Source organism: Strix uralensis, chromosome 2, assembly GCF_047716275.1.
Source record: "Strix uralensis isolate ZFMK-TIS-50842 chromosome 2, bStrUra1, whole genome shotgun sequence".
Taxonomy (NCBI): Eukaryota; Metazoa; Chordata; class Aves; order Strigiformes; family Strigidae; genus Strix; species Strix uralensis.
The window spans coordinates 117883378-117897350 of NC_133973.1; the positions used below are offsets into that span (position 1 = coordinate 117883378).

General features: G+C 38.4%; 1 protein-coding gene across 10 annotated transcripts in view; it reads right to left on the reverse strand.

Annotated features, from left to right (window-relative positions):
- The window catches only part of SGCG (sarcoglycan gamma), a 149786-nt gene that overhangs the window by 122610 nt on the left and 13203 nt on the right, over positions 1-13973 (reverse strand). For 6 of the 10 annotated variants that reach the window (XM_074860045.1, XM_074860036.1, XM_074860032.1 and 3 more), the window contains exon 2: positions 4992-5079. The exons of the other annotated variants lie outside the window; for them this stretch is intronic. The gene's annotated coding sequence lies outside the window, so the exon portion shown is untranslated. The remainder of the gene's footprint in view (positions 1-4991; positions 5080-13973) is intronic. 10 annotated transcript variants of the gene reach the window in all.

Here is a 13973-nt window from a genome sequence, read left to right on the forward strand (position 1 = left end):
AAAAAAAAAAGAAGTAGGAAGAATTCTGAAGGAGCGTTAAAGGAAGGCTAGTGAATGTGCATTTAAGCAATACATACATATAGAGGAACTTCCTTAATTTCTTTCTTTTAGGTACTTTCTATATGTACAATCATAATGTGAGGAAGCTCACAAAGCTCTGCCATAGTAAGTGGAGTTGATTTTAAAACCCTCTGAGGAAATGTGCTCTGCCAAACACATGCAGCATCAGTCCTGCATGCCTTTGCAATAACGAACTGGTTACTAAAAATGTGAATGGAATTAACAATAGCCATTCTACAAATACTTAAGGTTAGTAACTTTTTTACCAGTTCCACTGATGTGGTTTGAACACAGCATAGACTCAAACGGTCAGAACCACTTGGGAACCTTTTAATCAGTTGGACAGTCTCTGAACATCTCTGAGGGTGATGCCCTTTTGATTTTCTGGTAACAGACACTGCTGTGGAAAATCATCAGAAGGGTCACATAATCCTAATCCTACCCTCCTTTTTTTGGTAAAAGGCAGACAAATACTGTATGAGGAACTGTTTTTCCACCTCACCCCCAAAAAATCCCCAACCAACCAAATCCATAAAAAACCCAAACCCATGAGGTCTGGGCGAGAAAACAGATGTATTAACATCATGATTCCAATTCCATCCTGGAATTCCAATGCAGCTTTGGAACTCTGAAAGGATCCTGAGAAAATCCTGCCCTGAAAAAACTACTGAATACAAAGGATGAGGCATAAGAGAGCTTACATACCTCTAACTCATTCTGACACAGATGATAACTGTAGTTAAAACATAAGCCTGTGACACCTAGAAATCTGAAGTGTTATAATCAGGCTATAATCATTATTAGTTTGTCTTGAACCCAAATGTGGACACTACTGTAAACAAAAGTGTAAAGTAAGTGTACTGCAAAAAGTGTACTAAGACACTGTAATCAAAACCAGTATGCAGGTACTCTGCAACACTGTGATGACACAGCCAGATACAATGTGTAAACATTTTATGTAAATATGTGAGCAACACGACTGCCAAAGGGACAACTGAACATATGTGTAGATGCAGTAGGCCTCCAAGTAACAAAAAATTGCCAAAGAACAAAATAAGCACACAGGCAGAACATTCTGTCAAATAAACAAGAACAACTGAAAGAAAAAATGAAAGACAAGAAGACAAAAGAAAAAGAAAATAAGCAATATCAGGAGATACTGGGGAGAGAAGAAAGATGACAAAAATATGAAGAGGAAACACAGAAGAAAAGACAAGCCTGCTTCAGCTCTGACTTCTCTCATTAAAGGGCCCTCAAATCTGATCACCTTGAACTCAATGACTGAAAGGAAAGACCATAGTCATCAGTGCTAATTGTATGGCACCATCCCTGTGGTTCTATGTATTCGCAGTTAACCTAGTATATGATTGCTAAAGACTCATATTTTCCTATATGTCGTGATAATGATGTTAAGTACTAACAATTAGCACAAACTGTGTTGTTAATGAATTAATTTGGCAAAGTTGTTTTAAAATTTAAATCTGGAGTGGTTTGTCAGTCTTCTAAACACTCCCATTACAGCAATCTGCCATTCCCTGATTTTATATATGCGTGTATGTACATACATCTACGTATATATATACACAAACGTAAGTATATCCATGATTATACATATATACCCATTCAGGTACAACAGTAAGGACAACATATTCTCAGAGTGGAGGAATTTGTAAGTGTGAACCTTAAGTACTCTTAACCAAGTTTCAGCAGGACATGGGATTCCTGATAGGCAGAAAAATTTAAGCAGTTGTTGACATAACTGTAGCTATAGTATCACTCTGTTCACCCATTTTCTGATTTACAAGGCTTCCAGAGCTCATGAAGGAGGTCCTGAATGCATGGGGTTACCAAATATTAAACTAGATTTGCCATTCACCACAATTCCATAAGCCATGTAATTCACAGCAAATCAAGCTCAGCTTTTGCAAAAACTGACATCTGCTGCTTCAAAAAATGATGGAGAAATTGCAGAGAGAAAATGAAGCAACACTGAAAGGAGGTCAACAGACTATCTTTCCATCACAGACTGTGATAGTCTGTCTCTTTATATAACTTTACAGGTGCAGAGATTAAGCTACCATCATGGAATAGCCAAAGACCTACTGATAAAATGTTCATACACAAATAGTTGGTGAAGGTGGGTTGATGATAAGTGGGTATACTGGTTTTGCTTGGGATGGAGTTAATTTTCTTCATATGGTGTTGTGTTTTGGATTTGAAACCAAAACAGTGGTTTGGTCTGTGTTTCAGCTATTGCTGAACAGTGCCATGGCCCTCTCTGTTTCTCACACTGCCTAGCCAGTGAGTGGGCTGCGGGTGCACAGAAACTGAGTGAGGACACAGCCAGGACAGCTGACTCCAACTGATCAAAGGGATATTCCACACTATGTGATGTTGTGCTCGGGAATAACAGCTTGGGGAAAGGAGGATAGGAGGGGGCACACAGAACACATGATGAAGCCCTGCTTTTCTGGAAATGACTAAACATCCACCTGCAATGAGAAGTAGTGAATGAATTCCTTATTTTGCTTTGCTTGTGCACACAGCTTTTGCTTTACCTATCTATTAAACTGTCTTTATCTCAACTCACAAATTTTCCCACTTTCACCCTTCTGATTCTCTTCCCCACCCCACTGGGGAGAAGGAGTGAGCAACTGTGTGGTGCTTAGCTGCCTACTGGGGCTAACCCATAGTGGTGGGAAACAGGAATTCCTGGATGTGATAGCTCTCTGGACTATTTAAGGAGACATGGTTTTCTTTTTAGAAACCACAGGAGTACCTATCTGTCCTGTACATGCTCTGCCTTGTGGCTAGCAGCGTTGCTCTTCCAGTAGATACTGAGGTAGTTAAGTTCCCCATGAGTAACAGGTGGCTTCCTCCAGCTGTTTAAACTATGTAGAAATAGAAAATAATACTCATATATATTTCGAGGTATTGTAATAATTTGTCCAATATTAGGATTGCAAGAATACATTACTTATCTTTACATCATTAATTGTCTACTATACTACAGCTGTTAATTCTGAATTGTCAGGCAAATAAGACAGTATTTTATATCCACAGATGTGAAAATACATAACAAGTTAGCAATGGCCAGAACTTCACAATACAAGAGTATCCGAGTGAGAAGAAAGAAGGATAAGAGGGAAAGACATGTAAGCTGGCTGAAAGCCAGCCATGAAACCTCAAGAAACATCTAACATTTCTATGCTCTGCTAACTTTCCCAGAGTCAGTCTCCTCTCCAGGCATGATCTGGTTCAGGAACTGACCGGTTCACACCACTGGCACCCTGGCATTGTAGGACAGGGTGAAGGACTTTTCTGTTAAGCAAAGAGGAATGGCACTCTGTTGCTGATCTCAAGGGCCTAATCTGTTTTCCAAAAGACATCTAAAACAGCACATTTTGATTTACTCAAGGTAGACTACAAAAATACAAGTGCCTCCCATGCAGCAGACACAAACTAGTTCTTTCCATCTCTTTTCTTTCTTCACCTGCAGACTTTCAGGAAAAAAAAAAAAAACGCACCTAAAACTGACTTCTGCCATCACTCTCAGGATCACAGATGGTCATTTACCACCAGCTGGCATGCAGTCCTAGTCAAAACAATGTCCAAGTTATCTTATTTATATATGTGATCTGCAATGGAACGGCTCCAGCCTACATGTCCACATAGAAAACTGAAGCATTTGTTCTTTCACTGTGTGTGCTTCAAGATGCCAAGCCTGGGAAACAGAGTCCAGCTACTCAGGACTGATATCATTGTTTGATATCACTGCCTCCACCAACTCTGATCACATTTCAGACCATGGCTCACCAGTCTCATCCAATCTCTACCTGCTAATCCATCTAGCAGGAAGATACTTGGCAAATGACTTTAGACTGAATTACAGTTCAACGTCCAGGGGATGTTAGAAAATTTACTGACTAAAGGAGGATTCTTTGACCAAACTCCAGGCAAGAAGGAAGAAAAGGACTGGGCCCAACTTCCTTCACTGTTTTCATAGGAACTTCCTGGAGTATGAAACTGGTGAAAACACACCACAGTACAGTATTATTTCAGAGCAAAGAGTAGGCACATCAAATGCAATGATGCCTCTAGACAGTCCATATGCTAAAAATTTAGCCAGATGGAAAAAGGAAGGTGGACAAGTTCCTCAAAGAGAAATCTGTCTAAAACTCACATCCAGCTCTGATAATTCTTGAAATATGCATAGAGTGCAGGAAAATATTCTGGGTAATATCACTAAAAGCTAGACATTTTCTGTCCTTATATTCTTGCCTAGGCACTTGTTGTGAGCCACTGTCAAAGACAGACTACTAGGCAAGATGGACCTGTGGTATTTCCAAAATTTGTCATAAATACAGCACTGGAGATCCTGGCACCCCACTCACCTCTCTGAGTCCTCTGTTTTACATTAAGGTGAGCAAAGGCATAATTAATTTCTACCTGCAAGAGTTCAAGACTGAGCTGTTGCCCCCATACTGGCTTCAGCTATCAAGGAATAGCTGTGACCTCTAGCAGGGAGCCTGGCATGAGTGGCACCCATCACAATGTAGACTAGCACTCTGAGACTGATACAGATGACATCTCAGGAACGGCAAAGAATGCTAACCTGTCTATGCTGGAAGGTATCCAAATCACTAAAAGAAGTCCTACCTATACAGTGTACCTTCAGCTGATAGAACCAGTTAGGGAACTCACAAGTCTCCCTTGGCAGTCCACAAATCTCTGTAGAGAACTATGCACTGTGATTGCTACAGTTATAAACATTATGTAGAGAAACCATATAAACAGACCCCATCTATTACCCCAAGACAAATGGGAACTCCCCTTGAATATGTCCCCTATAAGCTAGGTTGTTTTCAATATGGATGATTTGTGGATATATATACTAAAATTGACTATGAAAAGACTCATATTTGACTCACTTAGGCTGAAGTCATTCCTCAGGTACAAGCAGGGGATTGGCACACTCCAAAGAAAAGTATCATTCTTCTATTCAATAGGAACAGGTGCCTAGAAAATGGAAAAGCAGGTGTCACATATCCTAGGCTTCTACACAGAAAAATTCTAGACCCAATCCTGATCTCACCTCAATAGGACAACCTAGTTCAATTTTCTCAACCAACATTCTGTGCAGTGAGGGATGACACTTGATGAAAGCAAGCAGGCAAAGAGAATCATCCTTGGCAAGACAGCTGTTTCCTCCAAACTTTGCAGTACAACATGATCACAGATGCCAAACTACAACATTTCATGTTAGCTCATGTGGCTGTATCCCATCAAACAAGGTAACCCTAAATAAACACTCTGGGATCACAGATTCACCAATGGTGACAGTTACAGCAACATCATGTCTAGGCAATTACTGAAAACCAATGGCTTGTATAAACATAACGATGCCAGCACGCAGCATTCAAGAAGTAAGCAGTTCAAGAACAAAGAAGCCTGTGTTGTGAAAGTCCAAAGTAGCCACTACACCATGGTATGCTCTTGCTTATAACCAGCGGGGGTGCAAATTACCTCTCCAAAGAGTCTCAGGCTTGAGAAGAATGGACATGAGCTAGTCCCTACTAATTGTCTCAAGGAACAGGTGTAGTCAGTGGACATATTTCTCTCTGAAGTCTTTTTCTGATTATACTACAATGTTACATTCCCTGTTACTTATTCTCAGTTATATCTACATCTTTTATTCTTTATTGCACAATGATCCAGCATGAACAAACTGGCTTGACAGTGAATCTATCTAACATTAATCTACAGGCTAGCTGTTAGAGCATTCTCCTGGAAGATGAAGTAGTACACTCCAACAGATAGTAACTTTCTGAATTTGGTTTCCCACTTCCCTGTCCCTTTCTCTAGCCTATGATCAAAAAAGTGGATAGCTCATCAACTCTATCTTTTTCCAAGTTATATTAAATAAAATTCAGTACTCTCTAATGTAGTATCACTCCTTTAATTCTGTTCTGGGGAAAGAATTTTGAACTTCTAAAATTTATAGCCACTGCACTATGTATATCTATTCTACATTAACCATATGTGCATTTTACACCAAGCCATAAGTTATTTTAAAGACCTTTTGAACTATGCACATTAGATCATATTTAGCACAGGCAAATAACTCCCAAAATATTCCCAGTGCTCTTGAGAAAAGGGATACCTTGCTAGTCATTGTGGAAACGTAAGCCCTCATTATGAGACTCTATTTCATTTTGTACATGTTGTAAGTTTGTATACAAAAAGTTCAGTGTTACACACAGTATTTCCTTTCTTATAACCTAATAAGAATTAGATTATATTTAGCTTGTTTTTATTTAGCTTGCACCAGGTATAAATTGTAATTCTTTACAGTACTCATATTTAAAACTTTCAAGAACTTTAAGAAACATAGCCCATAAATACAACTTAAATTCTTAACATAAAACATGTGCCAAAACACAACAAAATGAAGACATTTACATTCATTTGGTTGTGACCCATAATTTTTAAGGATGACAACTTGGGCACGTGATGTATTTGCAAAGATCACGTATTCCCCTCAGAAGGACACCTTCCATAGCATTTAACCTGTTCTTGACATCTGCTAATGTTTATTATATCCATTACTACCTGTGTATGTATCCTGTAGCAAATTTTTCACATAATACTTTAAACAGGTGTGATATATTTAAAGAATATCAATATTCCAAGCATTTAATATTTACAAATATATAAGAATTGTTACAAGACTGGATGGGATAGAGTTAATTTTCTTCCTAGTAGCTGGTACAGTGACGTGTTTTGGGTTTAGGATGAGAATAATGTTGGTAACACACCGATGTTTTAGTTGGTACTAAACAGTGCTTATCCTAAGTCAAGGACTTTTCAGGTTCCCATGCTCTGACAGTGAGGAGATGCACAAGAAGCTGCAAGGAAGCATGGCCAGGACAGCTGACCTGAACTAGCTAAAGGGATATTCAATACCACAGGACCATAGGATGTCATGCTCAGTACATAAAATAGCAGGGGAGTTGGCCAGGAGGGCATCACTGCTTGGGGGCTGGCTGGGCATTGGTCAGCAGGTGATGAGCAATTGCATTGTGCATCACTTGTTTTTCTTGGGTTTTATTTCTCTTTTTGTTATCTTCCTTTTTGTTACAATTATTATATTTTATTTTATTTCAATTATTAAACTGTTCTAATCTCAACCCATGAGTTTTACTTTTTGTATTTCCGATTCTCCTCCCCCTCCTACTGCTGGGAGGAAGAGTGAGGGAGCAGCTGCATGGTGCTTAGCTGCAGGCTGGGGTTAAACTACAACAGACTGTGACTTTCAGTGAACTCTAACAACAGAATTTGTCTCTACCTATGCAACATACGTGAGAAATTCACTTTTACAATTTCTTGTAAAGGGTGCTTGCTCCTTAGCAGTGCATGAATATAATTCACTTGATACTTAGCCTTCTTTCAGCTACCCTCGTTTCCAGAGAACTTTCAGTGTCAGTCTATAGGATGAACTAACTGTATCAGCAATAGCAGGCCAATACATTTCCAGTTCTTTCTTTTCTCAGGATCCTTGGGACAGAAACCAAGGACAAACACTGTATTGGACAAGCCATCTGGTGGTGGCACATTTTCAGTGGGCTGATTTTCAAAGGACCAAAGAGCCCACTTCCTGTCACAGTGGCAAATGTAATTTCATGCCAAAGGAGAGGCCATAAGTCTTCAGAAAAAGATAGTGGGTGGAACTAGACAGCCATCACAGAATGATTCACAGTCTCTTCTGTGTACTGTTCCACGAAGATTTTTGGGAAGAGCTCAGGAGTAGGGCTAATCAACTGGTTTTGATGGCAGAAGCTCACTCCAAACTACTTGGAGTAACTCACATGAAAGTCTCCAGTGAATATGGAGTAAGCCTAGTGTTTCTGGAGTGGGGAAAAAATATTTTTTAAAAATTACTCTAACATTTTATTTCCAGCTTTGCAGCAATATAGGGAAAAGTTTAGGCCTGACAAGTTTGGTAAATGCTCTCCCCTTGTCCAGCTACTGTCACCTTGTTTGTTACTTATAAAGGAAAACAAAGATACGGTATTTTTTTTCAGTTGAAATATCTGAACCACCTGCTCGGCTTGCTTTTGATTAGTAATTACATGCAAGGTCAAGCTGCTTTGACATCATGCAGTTTTGATAAGGTGATTCCATGGTTAAGCTACAACAACACTGTGACCTTAATGTTACTATCAGCTCAAGTTTGACATAATTGTGAAAAAGTGATCTGTATAGTCAGGAAATACTATAGACCAAAATGTATCAGCAAGTCTAGCTGAGAAGTAAATATGTAAACAAAATATTAAAAAGTGTATGTGTGTGTTTATCTCTCTCTATATTTTTTTATATATACATATAATAAAAAAGGGGTTGTTCCTTGAATCTTCCTCTAAGGTAATGTTTACTATATTACAGGATTCCATTCTGCCATACCTTGCTAAAGGTAAACAAGATAATAGGAAGGACTTGTGATAAAACACAGACTTGTGATAAAACACAGCTTTTATTCCAGTTATAAAAGTGTTCATTCCACCATCTATCTGCTGAAGTAAGCCTGTGAATTCTCATTACAATTTCAGCATGGCTGGTGATTAAAAAAAGGGTAGAAAAAGTTAAAAAAAGATAATTGGATTCTTACATGATTGCAATAGAGTCTGACACTTCTAAGTGTCACTTCTAAGTAACACTAGCAAAAGGTTACATGGCATGGGAAGCATCTCCTGTCACTAAATAAGATATGAGATTTATCCAGTTGGAAAGCTGGGCCCTATTTAGTCTGTTATTTACAGAAGTTAGAACATTATTATTTTATTACAAAATTTGAGACATAACCAGAGTACAACTTCTCAGTAACATATTACTATGTATTCTTTGTATTTACATCAAATCTATGTTAGATTTCCTATTAAAAGGTAAGGCAAGTATTCTAAGAGATGTGAGGCACTCCTAATGGCATGAAATGGTGTTGTGTCTTAAGTATTTACTCCTATAGACAAAAGTGAACTATTCAAGAACAGTAAGTCACCAGAACCACAGTATTAATTACATTTGTTTAATTTTGGGAAGAAGCACTACTGAGTAGAATGTTCTCTTGCCTGTAAACAGACACTTCTGTAACGGAAATAGTCCAAAGATCTCTTAGTGTGACAGACCATCATTCAATAATGATGATGGAGAAGACACATAAAATTTAGAACTATCAAACTCACTGAAACAAACCTCACGGTTTCTTACAACAGCTGTGATGAGAAAGACTATGTACTAAATTTCTACAGTACACTAATTACACTATAGACTCTTCAGAAAGTCAAAGCTCAAGAAAACTCATCTAACAAAATATTTTCCCTGTACCTTACTTAAATCTGTGATGACCTCCTGAGACTGCTTAATGAGAAATCTTCCTCTGGCCTAAGCAAAACTTCCTCTGCAGTTTCTCCTTCCAGTTATTGGAGCTCACTATGAAATTTTGCTATGAAATGAGGCCAGACAGCTGGCCTACTGGCTTACACTCAGGCAATGAATAGAAAGAAAAAGTTATCTATACTAAAAGGAAGTGATAAGATTGCTTTGTAAGAGGTAACAGACATAAAGACAGGGGAGCAACATGCAAAACAGAAATCAAGAAATAGGATGAGAGAAGCAAACAAAAGGAAGGGACTGAGAAAGTGTGGAGAAGATGGAGACAATCTGCAGTGGTAAACCACACTAACAAGGAAAGACTGCAAATAATGAAATAGGACAACAAACAGAGAAATAGGCAGAAATACAAAAAAAAAAAAGGAAGATGAATAAGTGTGGAAAGGTACACTTCCACACAGAACCTGAAATTCAAATCAAAATTCTCAAATCTTTAGGTGTTTCGCAGAATAGCTGACTGCCAGCAAATCCACTGAAAACTATGTTTCAATGGCCTAGTAATAACATACATAGTTGAGAGGACAACCTGCTAATGCCATAAGCATCTCCATTTACTCAAGTGACACAGGGCTGTGTTGCATAGGTGGGGATGATAACTTATGATAACTCACATGAGGAGACAACATAACATTTACAGTTTTTATTAAGCAAGTTTTAAAATTACCAAGAAAAGAAGACATAAAATTAACAGAGAAGTCATAAAGGCAATAACAGTCATTTTAGTATTACATAAGCAAAAGCTATTAAAATTTTTTATCCCTGAACACAGAGTAACAGAAGTATCCCATCAGAAAGGAGTCAGATGTCCAGTATTTCACAGAAGTAGATGGAAAGTACTTGCTACTACCAATTATTGGAAGCTTAGAGAAGTTTCCACATTCCTTAAGAACTGAAGGGTTTTAGAACAGAAGCTTGTTCATCTACATGATTTTATAATGAATAGTGACAATTACTGAAAATTCAGCACTACTTAGCAATGTTTAATAGTACTACTTAAGAACTGAAAAGCTGTAAAATTGTCTTGCTCAGGTACAAGTCAACACAGACCACCAGAACTACCATCTCAGTATTAACCTGCAGTATCACCAAAATCACTTAATTTCAGTTCCTGAATGAGAGTGAATATTGTAAGACTCAACTACTGTGAAACAGAAGTTATTCTTTTGCTCAGTTTGTAGAGGTGAGCTTACCAGTGTCTACCTGCAGGAAAAGGAACTCTGCTTTTCCCTGGAGACAAAAGCATTTCAACCACTTCCACTTTAGTATTTTCTGTTGAATTAGCATCTGAGCATTTAGTAACATTTACAAGTGTCATAAATGTAATTTTCATAAGGAGGCTTCATCATTCAATTAAACATTTGATCTTCATAGATTTTTTGAATCATTACTTATAATGATATCCTAAACATAACGCAGAAAAAAGAAATCTAAACTTTTTGATTTTCAGCTCTCTACTACCAACTCAAACTCTAGTTTGAGAATCTCTTACTAAATTTTTCACAATAACCCAAGCATTTCTCAGTACAAGGCAGTTCTTGAATTTAAAGTAGTTATCAGCACAGATAGAGCATATGTAACATGAAAGTTTAAAGAATATTGGCAATTATATTTGTTCAGAAATACAGCATTTTGTTTTAGCTATTTAATTAATCTTGTGATTTTATAAACTGTTTCAAGAGTCTTCTTCAAATAATGTCATGTTTAATAGTGTCCTGGTGTAGCATGTTAAAACTATGCCAATAACAATAAGTAAAGATAGTGCACACGTCTTCCCACAGCATTGTGCTCGCTGTGTCTAACAGAGTTATACTGGCACCATAGTCACAGCAATTTCCACAACAGTTGCTGAAACTCAAAACACCTGCACATATCTGCACACACCTCTAAGCAGATAGCTATCCCTAACTCTCTCCAATGATATATCATAGAATCAGATTGCAAAAGACCCTTGGGATCATCGAGTCCAACCATCAGCCCTACTCTACAAAGTTCTCCCCTACACCATATCCCCCAGCATCTCATCTAAACAACCCTTAAGCACATCCATGGATGGTGACTCCACCACCTCCCTGGGCAGCCTATTGCACTGTCTAACCACTCTTTCTGGGAAAAATTTTTTCCTAATGCCCAGTCTAAACCTCCCCTGTTGCAGTTTAAAGCCATTCCCTCTTGTTCTGTCACTAATCACCTGTGAGAAGAGACCAGCACCAACCTCTCTACAATGTCCTTTCAGGTAGTTGCAGAGAGTGATGAGGTCTCCCCTCAGCCTTCTCTTCCTCAAACTGAACAGTCCCAGCTCCTTCAATCGCTCCTCATAGGATTTGTTCTCCAGGCCCTTCACCAGCTTTGATGCCCTCCTCTGAACTCGCTCCAGCACCTCGATATCTCTCTCGTATTGAGGTGCCCAAAACTGGACACAATACTCCAGGTGTGGCCTCACCAGTGCAGAGTACAGGGGGACTGTCACCTCCCTACTTCTGCTGGTCACACTATTTCTAATACAAGCCAGGATGCCGTTGGCTTTCTTGGCCACCTGGGCACACTGCCGGCTCATGTTCAGCTGCTTGTCAATCAGAATCCCCAGATCCTTCTCTTCCACACAGCTCTCCAGCCACACCTCCCCAAGCCTGTAGCGATGCATGGGGTTGTTGTGGCCCAAGTGCAGGACCTGGCACTTGGCCTTGTTGAAGCTCATCCCGTTAACATTGGCCCACTGATCCAATCTATTCAAGTCTCTCTGTAGAGCCTCCTTATCCTCATGCAGATGGGACATACTGTCCACTTAGTAGAGATGTAACGACATTCCTTCTATGTTAAAGGAGACTTATTTCACCTACCACAAGAGTATACCATTTCCCAGAACTGTTATCAGAAAATTATTTTGATTAATACCCATTACGAGTAGATAAATAAAACTGCTTTGAGTATTTTTCAGACATTTTTACATACCAGTGCTGTGTTCTTCCTATTAAAAACACAGTTTCAGTTTAAGATTCTTATTTGTTCCTGTCAGCTGATTCTAGAGAATAATGATACAGTGTGAGACTGTTTTACAAGATAAAGTGATAATCTTTTCTCTCCATTTGAATCACCCTGTTTCCTTAATCTTCTGTGACTACTGAAGATATCACCAGTTGTTCCTGTTTCTCATGCAGTACCAATTGGTTTCTTGTGACAAAAGCCTGGAGCATCTCAATTTTATCTCATGATTTTTTTTCTCATTAAAGACTTAGATTGTGAAAAAGCGTAATTCATGTAATTAATGCTAAATGAGTTTACATCTAACACTAACAGGAGGAAAAGACATGCCAGCATCTCCTTTAGAATAATGTCTGCATTAATAAGCTATTCAAAAGGATGAACAGAAAGAATGAATTAATTTTCCAGAGCTACTCAGAGAAAGTCATGACAGTCTCTCCAAATATTATCAGGATCAGGCAACTTCTATGTGATGTCTGTTGCAGCTGATTGCAGAGACAGCTTGTTACTACAACCAACTTCAGCCAATCCACTTACTGTCAGGTATGCATTTTCTTCTTTTTTCACGATTGCAGATAAAATAATACAAACATTCTCACTGATGGTTTTAGTTAGCATACAGCTTTCTTATAGTCACTGTTGTTGGAGAATACTGTAGAATGGAAGAGAATTAAGAAAGAAATGGTTACCTATTGCTCATGTACATTTTTTTTTATTGCCATACATATATATTTTCCATTTTTAGCACTCACATTTTTATGCACCACATAAAGACAACCTGGTAATTCTGAATCAATGGGGTCAACTGGGGCAGCAAAGGTATTTCATGCATTTCCAGAACCTGGAGGACTTTACAGAGTAAAACCACTTCAAATGATTTCCTTTATCAATAAATTCCTGATGAACTCAGATTCCAAACTTACAAGATTACAGGTTGAAAAAAAGGGAAGAGAGGCCAAGATACTGAATATATTTGTGTTTATACACGTAAATACCTTTTTATAATGCAGTCGCCCAAATCATGGCTCTTATTTATAGTAACAGCAATTTCTTTTTCATCAAATTAATGTACACATGCATATTTTGCTGTCAAAAATTTTCAAGAAGTATCATTTTGGTTTGGGGAAATCAGAGTGCAATTCACATCAAGATTGGGAAAAAAAAAAAATCTACATGGATGTGTCTACCTGTCAGCAAAGCTGCACTCTGTCAATGGAGGACTTTTTCAGTTGCCTAAAAAAATTATTTTTCGTGCCTTAGAGTATCTGAGGTATCTACATGGAGCTACCAAATATGGGAGACTCCTGTCCTTCTACAGCAACAACTATTGGCCAGATAGGACACCACAGGGCCCAGATGCCCTTCTTCAGTCAACTGAACTGTGCCATAATTGTCTACTTTAAAAGTAGTCTTGGAACTCTTTTCCTTAAGTTTTTATCAGCACAGTATTTAACAAATATGCATACCGACAATTATGCTGTTCCTCT